The following is an 18,351-nucleotide window of genomic DNA, read 5'->3' as shown; positions in this document are numbered from 1 at the left end:
TTCCGCACTAGTGCGTAAAATAGCACTTTTCGTGCGTATGTCGAAACTTTAAAGTGCCATATGTACTGTAAAACGTTGTTCGATACATGTGCGAATAGGTAATTCGCAACTCGTGTCGATTTAAAACACTCCCTTCGGTCGTGTTTTAATTTATCGCCACTCGTTTCGAATTTCCTCTTTTTCGCACTTGTATCGAAAATAACTATTACAGTACATATGGGGCTACTTTTCCGCACTAGTGCGTAAAATAGCACTCGTGTCGATTTTTAATCGTGTCGATTTAAAACACTCCCTTCGGTCGTGTTTTAATTTATCGCCACTCGTTTCGAATTTCCTCTTTTTCGCACTTGTATCGAAAATAACTATTTCGTAAGCAATTTGGAATATGCAAGGTCTATCATTAGGACTATGTTATAAGTACGATCATTTTATGCAGTACCCATGTAATCTGTTTCATAATAAGAGCTATTTAAAATCTGAAATTAATAAGACGCTTCTGATGCAACCCTCACTATTCGTTTAAGGGTTTCGTAGTCGCCTAGAAACCCTTATAGTTTCGCCATGTCCGTCTGTCTGTCCGCGCTATGCTCCGTGATCGTTAGTGTGTGTGTGTGTGTAAAGCTGCAATTTGGCATGGATACATAAATCATGCATGGCGACAGAACGGTAAAATAAAAACTGAATCTGGGGGCACAGCAGTGCCCCCGCCAAGTCGAGCAAAACAAAGAGGCACGGCCGTACCATCCTTTTCTCGAAGTGATTCAGGCCATTTTTGACGTCCTGTAATTTTGTGCTGGCTGAAGCTAGAACCCTGAATTTTCAGTAACATATAGGGCTTAACATGCTTTATAAATATATTCTCAAAAACATTAAATCTTAACTTGTAGTTTAAGAATTATTGTACGTCAAAGTTCCTTAGTTTCGACACTGACACACTCACTCACTCATTCACTCACCGATCATCATACTCGATCTCATACTTCTAGCATACCCATAAGCTTCAAATTTTAAACATAAGTAGTTTTCAGCTTATCAAGCCATAGAAAACCTAAAAATATTACAATATCAGTCACGTTTTGAAGATATAAGAACTGCATAAATTTGTAATCCCATATAAATATATACTATTACAAAGTTACTGTTGCAGTTCCTACAAATAGTAGGTAAAGTTAAGGTACACTACGATGTACGATGTGAGTGTAAATGAAGGTGTGTTTAGTTATGATATGTGTATACATAGTATGGGTATGAGTACCCGAAAAGAAGGACTGCCTACAAAAAGAGATGAGATCCCATCAAAAACATTACATGTAAAAAGGTGCAAGTCTCGCAACGCTTTTACTACAAAAAAGTTTTGAGATGTAATGTGAAACCAAGTCGGTTATTTTAATCAGTGCCAAGGGGTGTTAAAACCGTATCAATAAGATATCTTTAATTTGTAATACATATAATGACTTGGCAATCGCACATAGTGCTTTACTCGTTCCGTAGGTACTCGTAAATATGTGTAATGCTCAAACTACAATTAGCGCTAGCGTTATGTTCAATTAGAATTATTTTTAATAGGTGACGGTGATCCTTATGTCATTATGCATTATGCAGCCGTGCGATGGCTAAGTCATTATACGCATTAAAAATTAAAGATATCTTATTGATACGGTTTTAACACCCCCTGGCACTGATTAAAATAACCGACTTGGTTTCACATTACATCTCAAAACTTTTTTGTAGTAAAAGCGTTGCGAGACTTGCACCTTTTTACATGTAATGTTTTTGATGGGATCTTTTTTTCCTACTCCCACATTTTTTTTAATTGTTATTTTTACTTTGACCCAATAAAAGTTTAGAGAAACATTTAGATAAATCCTATTAATTGTATTTGTTATTACTTGATCAGGGCGTTGTAACTTAGTCATCTCTGGTCTGAACATACGTGGTCGTCTAACCGCGATGGATTCCCCTTTAGTTTATAACAACGGGTACCTATTTAGTAAATAATGGTTAAAGCTTCTTCCTCGCGTTATCCCGGCATTTTGCCACGGCTCATGGGCGCTTGGGGTCCGGATGACAACTAATCCCAAGAATTGACGTAGTTAAAAGTAAAAGCTAATATAAAAAAACAAGACCGAAGTGATCCCATAAGTGTACCGCGAACAAAGTTTTGTGCGGTACCTATACACTAAATATATATATATCAGGAGAAATATAAATAAGTTAATATTTACTTCATAACAAGGGCAATCACCAAGCGCGTTATTTAAACAAACACGACAATATCAGTAAATAATTCGCAATAAATCCTTACAACTTGGCAATAAGAAATGGATTTTTACGTTGTATTAGGTATTATATATTTACGCAGCCCTGCCCTTAATTGACGCTTGTACTAAATCATTACAATCTCTTAAATTATATTTTAATAAGCAAAAATATGTAATTTAAACTTCGCTTCAATGCAGGGCAGGGCCTCGACTTGGAATTTAGGTATCATACGGAGAGGCTTCAGAGACTTACCAGGTTGGAGTGGGGCGAGAGCGGGAGCGTAGCGCAGCGTGTCCGTGTCACAGCCGAAACAACATCATACACAGTCCACTTGTACAACAGTTCCTCGAGATCGAGTGGTGTCACTTGTCTAATGTCACAGGAGTCACTTGTGTGCCTTCAACAGCGAACGAGGGAGAACCCAGAGTCGTAAATGGGGCAACAAGCACGGGATCAGGGTGGAAACTAGAAAACAAGAATGACAGACTTTAGTAGAATAGGTAATCTATCAAATTAGCAAACGATGCCTACAAAGGATAACGATATACGTACCTACACTACATTACCTATTAATACAAAGCAATTCCGCTATACCTACGATAGGTCGGTAACATGCGTGATAAATACTAAAAGCTTAATTATAACGCGATTTTAATTGTGCCGTTACCTATGTGGGTAGACACATATTATGTACTAGATAAGAGAAGTATCAAAATATTTAACAGAGCAAAAGTAATGACAATTGATATTTAGTTATATTAAGTAGTGGACAGTTGTAATTAGGTGAATTAAATAAATTTCTAACAAATATATTCATAAAAAATAGTGTCGCCGCGGACCGGCGCGCGCGCCGTTAGAACTGTAAAAAACCAGTCGGGGGAGCCGAAATCTGAACAAGCCACGGACTCACGAATTTTCCACCTCACTGTGGTGGAAGACTATCGCATTACTTGTAATTCATTAATATGTACTTTTTTATTTCACACTATGGTACATATAGGACAACATGCGGTTAGTTTAAGTGGTTAATTAGTTTATTACGAACGTTAATAAAGAAAAATAAGTAAAAGGAAAAGTGTGATTGGCATAAATAAAAATTAAATAAGAGAATTTCCCTCGATTATTTACAAAGAAGAAAGAAAAAATAATGAGAAAATAAAACGGCGTCCAGAGTGCTTATCCACTGTGTACTCCAACAATCCGCGGCACTGTCATGTCACGTCACTTTATAAATGCCAATTACAAACATTTCCCAAAAACACCCGCAATTTGCTCCATTTTGCACAAATTTTCAAATATTTTTCGAAAATGGAACAAAAACGTGTTTCATATTTTTTTAACGTACACTGGTTTAAAAGTCGCTGTAGTGACACTATTATAGTATGTGGTCCAATTATTAGCGGGAGTGTAACCGCACTGCACGAGTAAAAGGCGGGCGCGTACCGCGCGTAGCACCGACGGACTGTGGCGCGGGCGCACCCTACTTGCTTCCCACCAAAATTTTCTACCACCACCGAGCGGGCAGGGCGGCTCAAGTACGGCCCGCTACGTCCTGCGTCGCTGGCCGCTGCAGAACCGTCACCGACATCGGATCGTAGCGCAGAAATTGCTACAGGAATTTATAATACTAATGTAAAAACATATCCTCATAAATTTTCTTCTAAATAAATAATAAATATAATTGTATATCAACGATAACCACTGCATAAGAATAATTAATGATAAAGAAATATTTAAATAGTGAAACGGTAACTAACTGCATAATACGCTAACTAATAACTAAGTGAAAATAACTATACAACTAATATAAAAAAGGTTAAAATGTACAAATGAGATCAGCGGCGCATTTCTCTTAAAGTTGTTAGCCCCGGCGGGCAGCTATCTCCGTTGCGTACGGGCACTCGCTCGCGCACGCCGCGCCGCGCCGCGCCGCCTACTTCCAGCAGTTGACAGCCTACAGACCTACAAACGATGCTTTCACTCTGTCTAACCGTTACCACCATCCATTTAGACATGATTTTTGCTTGTATAATCCCTGCGCAAATTTGCAGCCACACGGTAAGTGGCACATCCAATGATTTTCTTTATTGGCCCTTCAGTGCCTGGTCCTCTTAAGCTCACGCTTCAAGATGGAAATCATTAATTCATGTTGAGCCTTGATTTTAATTATTATTTGTCGAATGAACTGTATTTTATTGGAATGCAGTTATGTTTTGGCTAGTATGGTGACCTTGATTCAAATATAAAATTTACATTACCTATTGCTAATAGATTTAACGGGGAAAAAATTAAAAATAGATGGATTATGTAAATAATAATAAATATGTAGGTTTATGTATAATTATAACAACTCTATGTCGGTACAATATTGGCGTCTGCATTAACAACCTCTATCTATAGTTACGCAAACACTGAATCAGAAATATTTAAGTAACATTACGAGTAAGTATATGTATTATAAGCAAATAATAAAATTCAGTGTTTGTTAACCCTCATGCCTTCAAACACTCGCAACGCTCACGATCCCACTTTACGACATTTTCGCATTTTAGAATCTTTTGCTTGCTCGGGTTATAAATATTAGCACGCATTAAACAACAACTTTGGCCACTTGTGTAAAAAAATATCTATTTACACATTGATATTCATTGGGGCCGAAGTGCCTGTACAGCATTTTATGCACTTGTTGATCATTAAGGATAACTAATCCATAAAACCTACTTAATATTTACCCATAATATATTAATTTGCCACTCTTAAACAATTACTAAATGTACGAATTAGTATTGCTAATGAACTCTTAACGACTCATGAACCTCAAATTGTTCAATAAATGAACATATCAATTGCCTCGGTGATTAAATTAACGACATGCATTTATTTGAAAATGGTTTAATAATCGATCCCTATGTATAGGGGTAAATGTAAAGTTCTATACCCTAGTCAAAAACAGCTCTTTAATTTTAACATACATAGCTAATAGTCGTTTATGTGACTGTTACATAGTGAAAGGCTTTAAAATACGAGTATGGGTTTATGATACGAATGAAACGAGTTCCATAAAAAGATAACAGAAGTGTTTTAATGCCTAGTTATAAACAGTTAGATACACTACTTTATCTATTACACACATATTATAAGCTCTCTATGATGTTTTCACTGACCGTATGTTACGGAACTCGCGGATATGAGGTGGCGTCTCCGAAATATCTTTCTGCTCATTTTACACGAAAGTTTTGCCATAGTTGGTTTATAAACATCAAACATTTTTATTTTTACGTAAGTACAAACTAATTAGGTCAAAGTTAAACAACGTCAAATGGCGGCAAAATAGGAAGGGGCCGGCTGCCATATCGTTCCATACCAATATGCGAAATTAGTCAAAATTGTTTGCAACTGACACTTAATTTCGAATAAAACGAAGAATATCTGACAGACCGAACTTAGCTCGGAAAAAATATACAAACTCAAAAATGCGCGTTTTCCCAGAGATAAGACCTAGAGCTAGATCGATTTTTGGCCCCCGAAAACCTCCACATAGCAAATTTCATCGAAATCGTTAGAGCCGTTTCCGAGATCGCCGAAATATATATATATATATATATATATATATATATATATATATATATATATATATGTGTGTGTGTGTATATATATATATATATACATATATGTGTATAAATAATTAAATATATATACAAGAATTAGTACTCGTTTAAAGGTATAAGATATATAAAGGAAATCTATTTCGATGTAAAATGATTTGATTTGTAAATAGGTCTTTTACTCGTACCATGAGATGAAACAATTCTTCCTGCGCGAGAACTGCTGAAAAACCAATGAATTACTTTTACCGCTATCATATGATTTTATAAAATATGACTTACATGAAAGCAGAGCACCTCATAGCTCTGTGCTGTGACTTGTGAGTGTCAGCCGAAGCTCGCAGGCCGCGGTGCGGAGCGGCTCGCGGCCCCGCCTCGTGTTCGCAGCGCAGGCGCAGCGGACTCGGCGCCAACGACGCGCCCGCGCCGGTAACTGCGATGCCCCAAAAGCGACACACTGACCCAGCTCGCTTTATTGTCTTATTTTGATTTATTCCTTTGTATCATTTGCCTCACTCATCATTCACGCAAGTTTATCCAAACGTTTTGTATATAAGACTTTTTAGGTTGTTATTAGCTCTTGTTAGCTTTTTCTGTACTATAGGTAGGTAGGTACGCATTAATATGGTTATTTTCGTCGTTTTTTTTTGCGGTTCGATCCAAACGTTCAATTCCTTGTAAAAAAAGTTTGACTAACGAATTAACGAATAGGTCTTAATTACCTAGCTACTTACACAAAAATGGTGAAATTCATCAAGAAGGTTTTTTGAGTTATTTGGAGACGTATGATAATTTTTTATCTCGAAACTGAGCCCCTAAAATTATGAAATAAAGCTCAATAAAAATATGTGAGATGGTACCACGAGGCAGCTTAACAACTTCCATGCGGAGAGGTCACGCAGTAATAAATACATAATTGTTTTGTGGATCTTAATTTCTTTACACTTGATTACGATCAGATCAGTATAAATTAGATACGATCAGTATAATAGATAGGACTCATAGGACAGTAGTCTTTCGTTTATAAATATCTCGTACGGTCTCTATGGCATCGGTATGCGGTTTTTGGTAGGTACTTGGTGCAAAGACAAAACATAAAATTTACTGATAGTCCACATCTGAGGTTATATATACACCAATAAGAGTCCTGAAGCAATTCGCCGTATACAATACCAAAGCATACACGTACACTGACACCATGTTCCTATTTCAAAACATACCGTTATTTACAGTTTTCTTAATTAAGTGAAAAACTGTAAGTCATTTATGAGTAACATTTGTGTCATTGTAACGGTTCATTCTGTCTTAATGCCCCAACTACGTGTAGGTGATCACGATTGCACAACAAGTTGACATCCCGAGAGCGCCAATTAGCGTATCCGCTGCCCAATACTTAACACCAGACCTACCGCGAAAACCGAAATTCGCAAATTGCGGGGATCTTTTTCTTTTACTCCAATGACGGTGTAATTAGAGAGACGGAGAAAAATGCCCGCAATTTGCGAACTTCGGTTTTCGCGGTTATAGCCCTGCTTGCCATCACTACGTAGTATAAAACAAAGTCGCTTACCTATGTCTGTCTGTCTGTTTGTATGCTTAGATCTTTAAAACTACGCAACGGATTTTGATGCGGTTTTTTTAATAGATAGAGTGATTCCAAAGGAAGCTTTATATATAATTTTTTAAAACTTGTGTGAAGCCGGGGCGGGTCCCTAGTAAACTTATAAACGAAGGTACGTAAACTAAGTATATATTTCGGAACTTAAAAGTAATAGAACACATTAAGGGTAATAAATATTTATTTATTTTTCTCTTAATATCGGTCTTATTTATCCGAGTCGGTGAAACAATTATCTTTATAGTTCTGTCTCTTTTTCGTAGCAATCGTAGCCCTTAAGTTATAGGCACTTAAAATTTGCCAAAATCAGAAAGAAGAAATTTTCGCTGCTTGCTGAAAGATTTGCTGATCTGTGCCGTAGGTATTTGTATGTTGTTCTGTACGAGTCATACTGTGGCATGTGCACAATATGCACATGCCTAATAATGCCACTAAAATACACGGAGTTATGTTTAATTATAATAATTGGCGGCAATCTATTGCGTATCCTATTTCACCGTTATAGTCGTTTCGTAGGCAAGGCACAAAAGATTTCAACGCGCGGCAGCTCGTTGCTGTAAATTCTTCCAAGTACTTTTAACTCCCTGAAGTATGAAGAATAAGTATGAAGGTAAAATTATGAATTACTAAGAAAACATAATGCCGGATTTTACCAGCAAAATGCATTTCACCTTATATGTCGTTTTTCAAATGTTTTGATTCGGCTTGATTAACGACAGACGACAGCTTTCATTCATCCCTATAGTTTGCTTTGTGGACGATAACGCACTGCGCAGTCTATCTTTCTAATCACCATGAGCCATTCCAAGACTTGAATAATTGGGATTGAGTTAGATAGTAGCAACTGGTGGATAAGTCTCGACCACTTAGCTCAGATATTATGAAGACGTTCTATTAGGGTACCATTAGCCGTACTCTACTTTATCAATGAATTCATTCATAATTTCTCCATGCAATTTCGCAGGTTACTGTAAAATATTAATTTAAGCAAAAAATACATCGAATTAGGCGCTTTATACATTTATTTTATTGGGAAAAACAGAGCTTAGAACGACTTTAACGAAATATTTTATTTGTGAACACCAAACCAATTTTAATAAAAGCAGACAACTATTCATTATAAAAAAAAACGTTGTTTATTTGTATAACGGAGTACTAAGGTAGGTGGGTAACTAAAGCTCAATAAACCAATGTTTTACAACTTTCTTCAAAGCGGCACTTTACAAACAAAGTCCGCCTATTCACAAAAATAAAGAAATGTGACCACCAGCCTTTACCTTTCGCCGATAGACACAAATAGCGGTCGGATGGGCTTGCTAGTTTATTTATTTATGGCACCTGCAATTTAGGTAGTACCGTGTCGAAGCAAATAATCAACAGTTAACCGTGCAAGGCAAGCCTTAAACAACTAGGTACTAACGTAACTTTGAGTTATAAAATTACTGAGTTAATGTTCATGTAAGTATGTATAAGTCTATAAACTCATATGAAAGCAACCGCAATAACTGTAAGGGCAGATGTATCGTCAACCTATTTACGCGCGCGGCACGGGCGAAATTTTCCCAATTTTACCAAATAATTACCAAATTACCTATCTATTTAATTTGTATTTGTAGGCATGACTAGTATCTACCTACTAAATACTTATAATTAGAAGCTACTAGTCCCGGAAAAAGGTACAGTTTTGAGAGCAACAAACCCCACTAGTTTAATGTGCCTACTACCCTCATTTACTAGATCCGGGCTTCTGGCAGCTGATCATCGGTATAGGCTGGAGTAGCAGGCCAGCAAAGGCTCGTAAAATTAGTTGAAGGTTTTTAAATTTATAGAGCTCCAGTTTGTAATATTAAGATTAGTAATATTATGCCACACACGGGCACATGAATGTCTTCAGCAGCGGAGTTCAAGCAGTCGTGGTCGAAACCGGCCAAGAGAGTATATATAATTATTTGAAATATGTATAACAAACAGTACATTTTCAAAATAATAGTCTTTTATTGTTAGGAGATTGCTAATTTGCTATTTGACATTCCTAATAAGCAATAAATAGATTGAGGTAATTTCGGCGGTTGAAGCAGGCGACGGCGACGGACGGCTAAGTGGCGGCCGATAGTTTATCACAGATCAGAGGCATCTCGCCGGACGCGCTCCGCAGCGCGCGCGGTATGGCGGTAAGGCTCACGATACGTTGTTACATGACAATTGACACACTTCTGTCCAACAAAAGGAGTTAATCATACGAGAAAATAACTGTACCAACGTGATCGACAGTTTAAAATATGATTAGATGCCATTGTTTAGGCAATATGTACAGTTTTATGTATGTATATTTAAGAACAGGTACCAGACAAGTACACAACTGTCAATAAGTTGTTGGCATGAAATTTTCTTTTTGGTACGAGTTTTTATCGCTTAAATACTGTACTTTTTTTCCACAGGCAACTAATGCTCATCGAGATAATTCTAAAAACCCCAAACACACTATGCCACTATGCGTTATTTTTATCACAGGGTTCCCATGACCACCTCCTGTCTCCGTCCTCGGATCAGCTCAGCTCCATGTCATCATAATATTGCATTGTCATGCGATTTAAAAATGTACCTATGCAACATTTCAGATCAATAGGAAATAGGGAAGTAAATAAGTGAAGTAACTAACGGAGCAAGTTAAGAAATAAATGTCTGTAAAAATGAATTCAGTTAGGTATGACGAATGCAAGTACAGTGAAACCTGGTTAAGTGGGACCTGGATAAGTGAGAAACCTCTATAGCTGGGACTCATGGTGCGGTCCCGACACTTTAGCACTGAATTACCTCTATTAGTGAGAAAAAACGAACCTCTATAACTGGGATTAGCTGTTGTGATTTTATAGTCACATTTACCTCTATAAGTGAGACAGAGAGTGTATTTTACCTCTATTACTGAGACTATATTTATAAGACTACATTTTTCTAATTGTTTTTTTAGAATTGTATAGGAATTGACCTCTATATCTGAGATAACGTCAATCTATGACCTCTCTAACTTGGACTTTATTGATCAATTTCCGTATTCTTACTAACTCTTAGTCTATGCACAAATTCCGCATTTGCTTAATTGTGTCTAAACGACTTCAAGTTTCATTTAGTTACTTTATGTAGTTAAAACTATCGAAACAAAAGCTGAAATTTTGATAAGTAACACGAATAAACAGATTTTCATTTAATACATTTCTAAGACGCAATGAAGTCCGTATCAAATTTAATTGAAAAAATCTATCCTTTGGAGAATCATTCAAAATAAATTCAAATAAATATTTAAACATACTTAAAAAATATTTAGGGACAAGGATAATTTTACCTTATTTATTTTTAAAGATGATTACAAAATACCTTATTAACCACCTCTATAACTGAAATATATCCTCTATTCTCACCTCTATTAATGGGACCCTCTGTAAATGAGACAGACACTTATTTGTTCCTGGCTAACTGAGAGCCTGGGTAAGTGAAATACCTCTTTAAGTGAGACAAATCTGCTCGTCCCTTGAAGTCTCACTTATCCAGGTTTCACTGTATAAACCGTGTAGATACGCTCATACGAGCGGTAGGTAATTTTTTAAAATTACCTTTTTATGTAGCAACTTTCACTACGTACCCTACTACAGTATTGTTCAACACATAGATTTTTGTTTCTTTCTGCTCATGCCCAAGCGTATTGTTGTCAAAGCGAGTCAAATTGCAAATTTGTTAAAAAATAAAACTATGATCATTGAAGAAAGAGACAACAACGCTATTTTTAAAGATTATTAAAGATAATTAGTGAATACAAAAGACATGAGACACGTGTGACAAGAAAGGCTTTCCCCTTTAGTTCCTTATTTTTCTATGATCTATCTTTCATTTCTTTCTTTACTCCCTCTTGTTTCTTCTCAATATACCTAATGACGTTTACATCACATTAATGGTAGCTGATGGAAATTCTGCGGGTGCTCAATAAAAGTCTTAGTAATGATAGTTCACAAGAAGGCCCACAATTATTCCGGCGTGGGCAATCAGCGGAGGAAGCTAACCCAAAATGGAAGTGGAGCGCGCGACACCGTTTCCGACAATTCGGAATCACTGTGGCGGCGGCGGTGCGCGGCGCTTGCCCACTGGGTACACAGGGAGCGCCGCCATCAATAATACATTACAAGTGCGAAAAGTAGGAAATTCGCAACGAGTGGCGATAAATTGAAACACGGCCATGGGAGTGTTTTAAATCGACAAGAGTTGCGAATTACATACCTTTACGCACGTGTATTGTACAACTTTTTACAGAACATATGGCCCTTTAAATTTTCAACATAGGCACGTATTGTGGTAGTTATCGCACTAGGGCGGTAAAGTAGCACCATATGTACTGTAAAAACCGGCCAAGTGCGAGTCGGACTCGCGCACGGAGGGTTCCGCACCATCAACAAAAAATAGAGCAAAACAAGCAAAAAAACGGTCACCCATCCAAGTACTGACCCCGCCCGACGTTGCTTAACTTCGGTCAAAAATCACGTTTGTTGTATGGGAGCCACACTTAAATCTTTATTTTATTCTGTTTTTAGTATTTGTTGTTATAGCGGCAACAGAAATGCATCATCTGTGAAAATTTCAATTGTCTAGCTATCACGGTTCGTGAGATACAGCCTGGTGACAGACGGACGGACGGACGGACGGACAGCGGAGTCTTAGTAATAGGGTCCCGTTTTTACCCTTTGGGTACGGAACCCTAAAAATACCTTATTGTCTATTACCTACCTATACGATGAATAACGACCTTTATTAATACATAATGTAGTAAAGCTGAAATATACCTAGCTGAGAAACGCTGGTGGCCTAGCGGTAAGAGAGTGCGAAAAGAAAACGTATTTTACTGAGTGTTTTGGCATGGTATGCCCCCGACCTACACTAGTTCTGCCGAAAACGAGAGCGGGCCGATTGGCCACGGAGACAAAGCAGAGCGCGGCATTCATTACCCGTCTCTGCCCTCGCCTCACTTTCCTACTTACGAGTACACCCCCAAAAACTGGGCCAACTAATCCCATAAGTTTGAAATAGGAGCTAAATTCAAAAGTACTTCTCCGACAAAAGAATATATGTATATGCATCATTTTAGTTTAATGTATTAATTTAAAATTTTAATTTTAAAATGTAATTAAAAATGTAATTAATAATATTTAATATTTATTGTTTAATGTTAAATGTATAGAAGTAGGTATGAAAAGATGAAACACTCATAAGACTAGACTTCAGTCCTATTCATCCAACCAACCAACTGCGACATTTTATATTTGAAATATGTACTAGCACTGAACACTAAACAATGTGTAAATTCAGCCTTAACGTAGGACTGTTGGTCTAGTTTTTTCCTCAGATACCCCGCCCGCACCAACTATGCTTCTCTGTTTGGCCTAAAGTTACACCTCTTGTTACTACATATTTTACTGTGCGATAAAGTTTTATTGCACAGTATTAGGTAAGTAGGTATTCATAAACGCTCGTCAAGGGCGTCAAGCCTAACAAGCTCTTAATTAAGTACCTATCATTTGTCCTTATCCGTCATTTAGACATTTCTGTTTGTTAGAAAGCGACGAAGTTTGATAGGTTTGCCAAATTTTATGAAAAACTAAACGCGTAGTAATACTAGTAATTATTAAATTATTTTGTACCCACTTGCACATTGATGTGTTAACATCCAAGTAAAAACAAATTTTTATTTTTATTTCATAATTTTATTTTACCATTTATTGAATTATAAATAAACCTAGCTTCATGAATATGTGTGCATGTTCTACAATTTCTGAATAAAATGCCGGTAACCTTATGACGACTTAGATATCTTGATGGTTCCATTTTGGTATTTTGGCTATGGAAAATGACTGCGAGCGCCATTGCACAATAGTTAAATGGTATCCATTTTTTAACACTTCATGCTTTTTATTTAGACAATTTCAACAAAGCCACCTGTTGCTTCCTCTGTTCTTAAACACAATTGTCGCCAAAACATTACCTTTATTAGCTACTGCCAACGTCACCACCTTCCTTCATCTCCTTCTCTTTTGTCCACACCAAAGTAACTAAGGTAAATTTATGACCGTCTATAATTTTGGTAGGCAGCATAGTTTTGTTCAATATCGGTGCAACATTAGAACAAAAGTCTAGCTTGTGACCACCTTGCACTTCTGGGAAAGTAATGCACCTTGATACATACAGCGTAAAATTGAACGACTACTGGTATTTTTGTCCATTGTTATTGTGCATTTTGTTTGACTTAGATATGTCAATGTATTTGTAAGGTCTTGTATTCTAAAGGGCACGGTTTCAGCAATGAATATTATGATTTTTCACTTGAGTATCTCAAACAAGCGTACGCGTACCTACATTTCTGAGAAAAAACGGTGAGAAAAATTACTTTACCTAAGGAAATGCCGCACATAGGAGAAGTTAATTTACAGTGCGGGGCCTAACACAGACAAACATGTTAATAGTTAATAAGTAAGTTAATAAGTACTTAATACATATTCTTATATAATTCTTAATACCTATGTATTGAACTGGTTCCTATATACCTACACCATTATGTTTTGATGGATATCGTTACTTTTTGTAAATCCTCCACCCTGTATGTTTTTTCCAAAATCTGTAAAAGCCAATCTTCATTAATTTGAAATCGAGGGAAGGTCTTCTAAGACTGTTTTCTCGTAGCAGTACGGGATCTGGTAGCTGCCCTCACTGACCCAAAAAGAAAATCCATCCTGTATAGGTACTTACAGTGAAACCTAACTGGTTAATTAGGGTTGGACCTGGATAAATGGTACCTAAGCTTCAATAATTGAAACCAAATTGAAATAGTTCCATTATTTCAATCTCCAAATTAAATATGTATAAGTAGTATTGATTATTGAATACTAATAATTGTTTGTGGTAACTGCTGCGGTTTTTTTCATGTTGGTAATAATGCCACTTTACCAAATGATGCTTACCGAGAGCAAATGCACCATGCAGTTACTCGTACAATAAAACATTTCATGCGTGCGTGTAATATTTGAAGAGTCCCTTCGGTTTCTCAAGGATCCCGTCATCATATCCTGACTTGATGACAATGGAATCAACTATACTTAAAGCACACCCTTTCAAACAAAAATAAATTCTCCAAATCAGACTAACAGAGTAATCAATGAACATATGTACATTAAAAACAAAGATTTAGACGAATTGCAAACTTCTATTTTTAAGTCCATGTATCAACAAAATAGGTACCATAGGTTTAAACTTTTTTTCTTTTATTCTACAAGAATAAGTACGATACACAAGTTGTTCTGTAAGTGGGACTGTAGAGTAGATCTATGGGATTTACGATTAAGAACACTAACCGCTTTATTTATAAACGCGCTACAATCCTCAATTAAGTAGTTAATTTATGTTTTCAAAGTTCAAAACGTTTATTGCACATTACGCATTAATATCTGGGAGACCGAGCTTTACTCGGAAAACATATAAATACTTACTCAAAAATGCAGGTTTTCCCAGAGATAATAAGACCTAGCTATAGATCGACTTTTCGCCCCCATATAGCAAATTTCATCGAAATCGTTAGAGCGGTATCCGAGACCCGAGATTGAGTTGTCGGGTTGGGTAATTGGGCTTTTTCGGATAGTTCCAATGTCAATCTTAATAGTTATATTAAATAATTCCTCTATTAGTTACAGAGGTTAGGCACCTAATGTTAACGAACAGTTTAAAATGTTTAATCTGTTAAACATTCAATCAAATAATACTATACAATACCACAGAATAAATAATAGTACTAACAATACTGATCTTTCGACATCAGGACACGAGCCTGGGGGCCGATTTTAGAATTTCGATCGCTCGATTTCGTCACTCGAAAATCGGTGGAAAACGGCGAAATGCTGATTTTTGAAATACGAGCGATATAAATTGGAAATCTAGTGCCATTGACCACTCGTTTTCAATTCTATTAGTAGAATTTACATGCCTACTATTGGAGATATTACTGAACGAAATACACGAAATCGAACAGTCGAAATTCAAAAATCGGCCCCCTGGTCACTTGATTATATTCCTAGTTCCTAGAGGTTTAAGACTCACAATTGACGGGGGGCCTTCTTAAGCTGTAATTATCTTGCTGTATTTCACTGCCATCAGTGCCATCTATAGATATGCGCCTTAACCACTAACTACCTTGTACAAAATAGAGCTGTAGCCATAGTCGACCGCTACCGACACCTAGCGGCAGTATTCCGTTTATTACAACTCTTGTAGCAAGAATTGGTTATATTTAGTCACTACTAGCTTTAGGAGCTTGTTGTTGTAGGATTGTAGCAAAGACAATAGTGTATAAAGAGTTACAGTCATGGTCAATTAAGTAGCCACAGTAAATTTAGTGCCACCTTTCGACAGAAGATTTAAACTTTTAGAACGCCATTTGACTTTGCCCTTCCTTCCTTATTATTTCACTGTGTCGACTAGATGGCGACACTTTTGATAATTTAACAAATTTAACATATATCAGTGAAATAATAAGGATCAAAGTCAAATGGCGTTCTAAAAGTTTTAATCTTCTGTCGAAAGATGGCAGTAAATTTACTGTTGATATATAATTTACTTTGACAATTTAATCCACCTCTATTTCAAATTTTCTTTGATTGTAGTAACAGGCGTATTCTGATTTTAATAATAGGTTAAGAATTAAATCGGGATTCGGGATAAGATCCATATCTATCTATTCCTGATCTCATTCTTAACCTGTTATTATGAAAGTTTTTATTAATATTTTTTAACAGATTTTTTTTCTTTTTTTTTGGACCCATGTTTCAAAAGTTAGAGGAAGGGGGGGGGGGGGAGGATACCTACATATACTTTTCTTTCGAAGCGATCATTTCCGAAAATGATCACTTTATCTAAACATGGTTGTTGGAGACCCTTTGTTATTTTGAAAGACATATCCAACGATCTTCCACACTATTTAGTTATAAGTATAAGCGAATAAAACAAAAAAAAGCATGTTTCACACCACCTATTCGGAAAAGAGCTTTTTCTTCTCTGCTAGGAGGGATCAAAGTGGCACTTTTCCTCCCTGCTAGGAGGGATCAAAGTAACACTTGTCTGTTCTATTAGCACACACTATTTTTACATTTTTTGCACATTACCTATTTAAGATTTTTTTTATTTTACTCATAGTTGATGTGATTAAAAGTACGAATAAAAGTACAGTATAATATTATACAGTAGAGTCCGGTTATAACGACGCCCAAGGGACCGCGGATATTACGTCGTACTAACCGGACGTCGTACAAAACGAACTGCCAATTTTAATATATTTTTTTAATCAAAATAATTACGTCGTTTTGTATTTATTAATACTTATGCGACAATCAAAGAAAAAAAAAACATTTCCTTTAAAATATTTATTTACCTACGTTACTATTACTACACTTTGTCTTAAATGGAGAGACTGTGTGTTTAGAAGAAGCCACACTTTTCAAGGTACGCGTAGTCAACTCACTCGTCATCCGCAAATTACTCGAATCCCGTAAAATAAAAAGTCGTAATTCTTGGGGATCTGACGTTGTTTTATCACACAGTTCCTATGACCATCTCCTGTGTTCCTATGACCATCTCCTGTGTCTGTGTATACGCAATAGGGGGAGGGTGGTAAGGTGCGCGGGGCGGAGTAAGCTTCTTACCAGTTCTACCTATTTATTTGTAAAAACTACGTCGCTCGTCGTTGTAACCGGACTCGAGGGACGGATTTTGAGTCAATTTCCGTCGTTAAAAGCGATCGGTCGTTATAAGCGGAGTCGTAATAAACGGTTGTACTTTCATAGTAGCTCATACTAAAACCAAACAAGTGCCTATACTTACGTCGCTATAAGCGGTTGGGTGTTATATGCGAAGTCGTACTAATCGGACTCTACTGTAGTTCGTTTTTTTTTAGCATTAGAAAGAAGGTAAGCGATCTTGATATGTCTTTTAATAGAAAAACCCTTTTTAAAAATCAGTAACTATTACTTATGAAAGCAGAAGAATATAAATGATCGTTTTAGATTCATAATTGTTACATATTTGCCGTGACTTATTTTTAAAACGTGTTTTTCAATAAAAAGACACATCAAGATTGTTTACCTTATTTCTAATGCTAAAAAAAACGAAAGTGTCACACGGAATCAAAATTATTTCGTCTTGGGCGTTAACACTTCAATCCCTCATTACGCTCAGGATTCTACTTTAGAATCCATCGCTTCTACTATTGTATGGGTATTTTTAGGGTTCCGTAGCCAAATGGCAAAAAACGGAACCCTTATAGATTCGTCATGTCTGTCTGTCTGTCCGTCTGTCCGTCTGTCTGTCCGTCCGTACGTCACAGCCACTTTTCTCCGAAACTATAAGAACTATACTGTTGAAACTTGGTAAGTAGATGTATTCTGTGAACCGCATTAAGATTTTCACACAAAAATAGAAAAAAAACAATAAATTTTTGGGGTTCTCCATACTTCGAACTGAAACTCAAAAATTTTTTTTTCATCAAACCCATACGTGTGGAGTATCTATGGATAGGTCTTCAAAAATGATATTGAGGTTTCTAATATCATTTTTTTCTAAACTGAATAGTTTGCGCGAGAGACACTTCCAAAGTGGTAAAATGTGTGTCCCCCCCCCCCCCTGTAACTTCTAAAATAAGAGAATGATAAAACTAAAAAAATATATGATGTACATTACCATGTAAACTTCCACCGAAAATTGGTTTGAATGAGATCTAGTAAGTAGTTTTTTTTTATACGTCATAAATCGCCTAAATACGGAACCCTTCATGGGCGAGTCCGACTCGCA

General features: G+C 36.5%; 1 protein-coding gene and 1 long non-coding RNA gene across 2 annotated transcripts in view; one reads left to right on the top strand and one right to left on the bottom strand.

Annotated features, from left to right (window-relative positions):
* LOC134660824 (ichor) overlaps positions 1-2,725 on the bottom strand; it is a 45,239-nt gene extending 42,514 nt beyond the window's left edge. The window contains exon 1 of the mRNA XM_063516650.1: positions 2,515-2,725. The gene's annotated coding sequence lies outside the window, so the exon portion shown is untranslated. The remainder of the gene's footprint in view (positions 1-2,514) is intronic.
* Positions 1-18,351, top strand: part of LOC134660854 (uncharacterized) — an 848,341-nt gene that overhangs the window by 67,837 nt on the left and 762,153 nt on the right. The gene's annotated exons all lie outside the window — the stretch shown is intronic.

Source organism: Cydia amplana, chromosome Z (genome assembly GCF_948474715.1).
Source record: "Cydia amplana chromosome Z, ilCydAmpl1.1, whole genome shotgun sequence".
NCBI classification, from domain to species: domain Eukaryota; kingdom Metazoa; phylum Arthropoda; class Insecta; order Lepidoptera; family Tortricidae; genus Cydia; species Cydia amplana.
The sequence above is the reverse complement of the archived record's forward strand: the minus strand, read 5'-3'. Positions and strand labels throughout refer to the sequence as shown.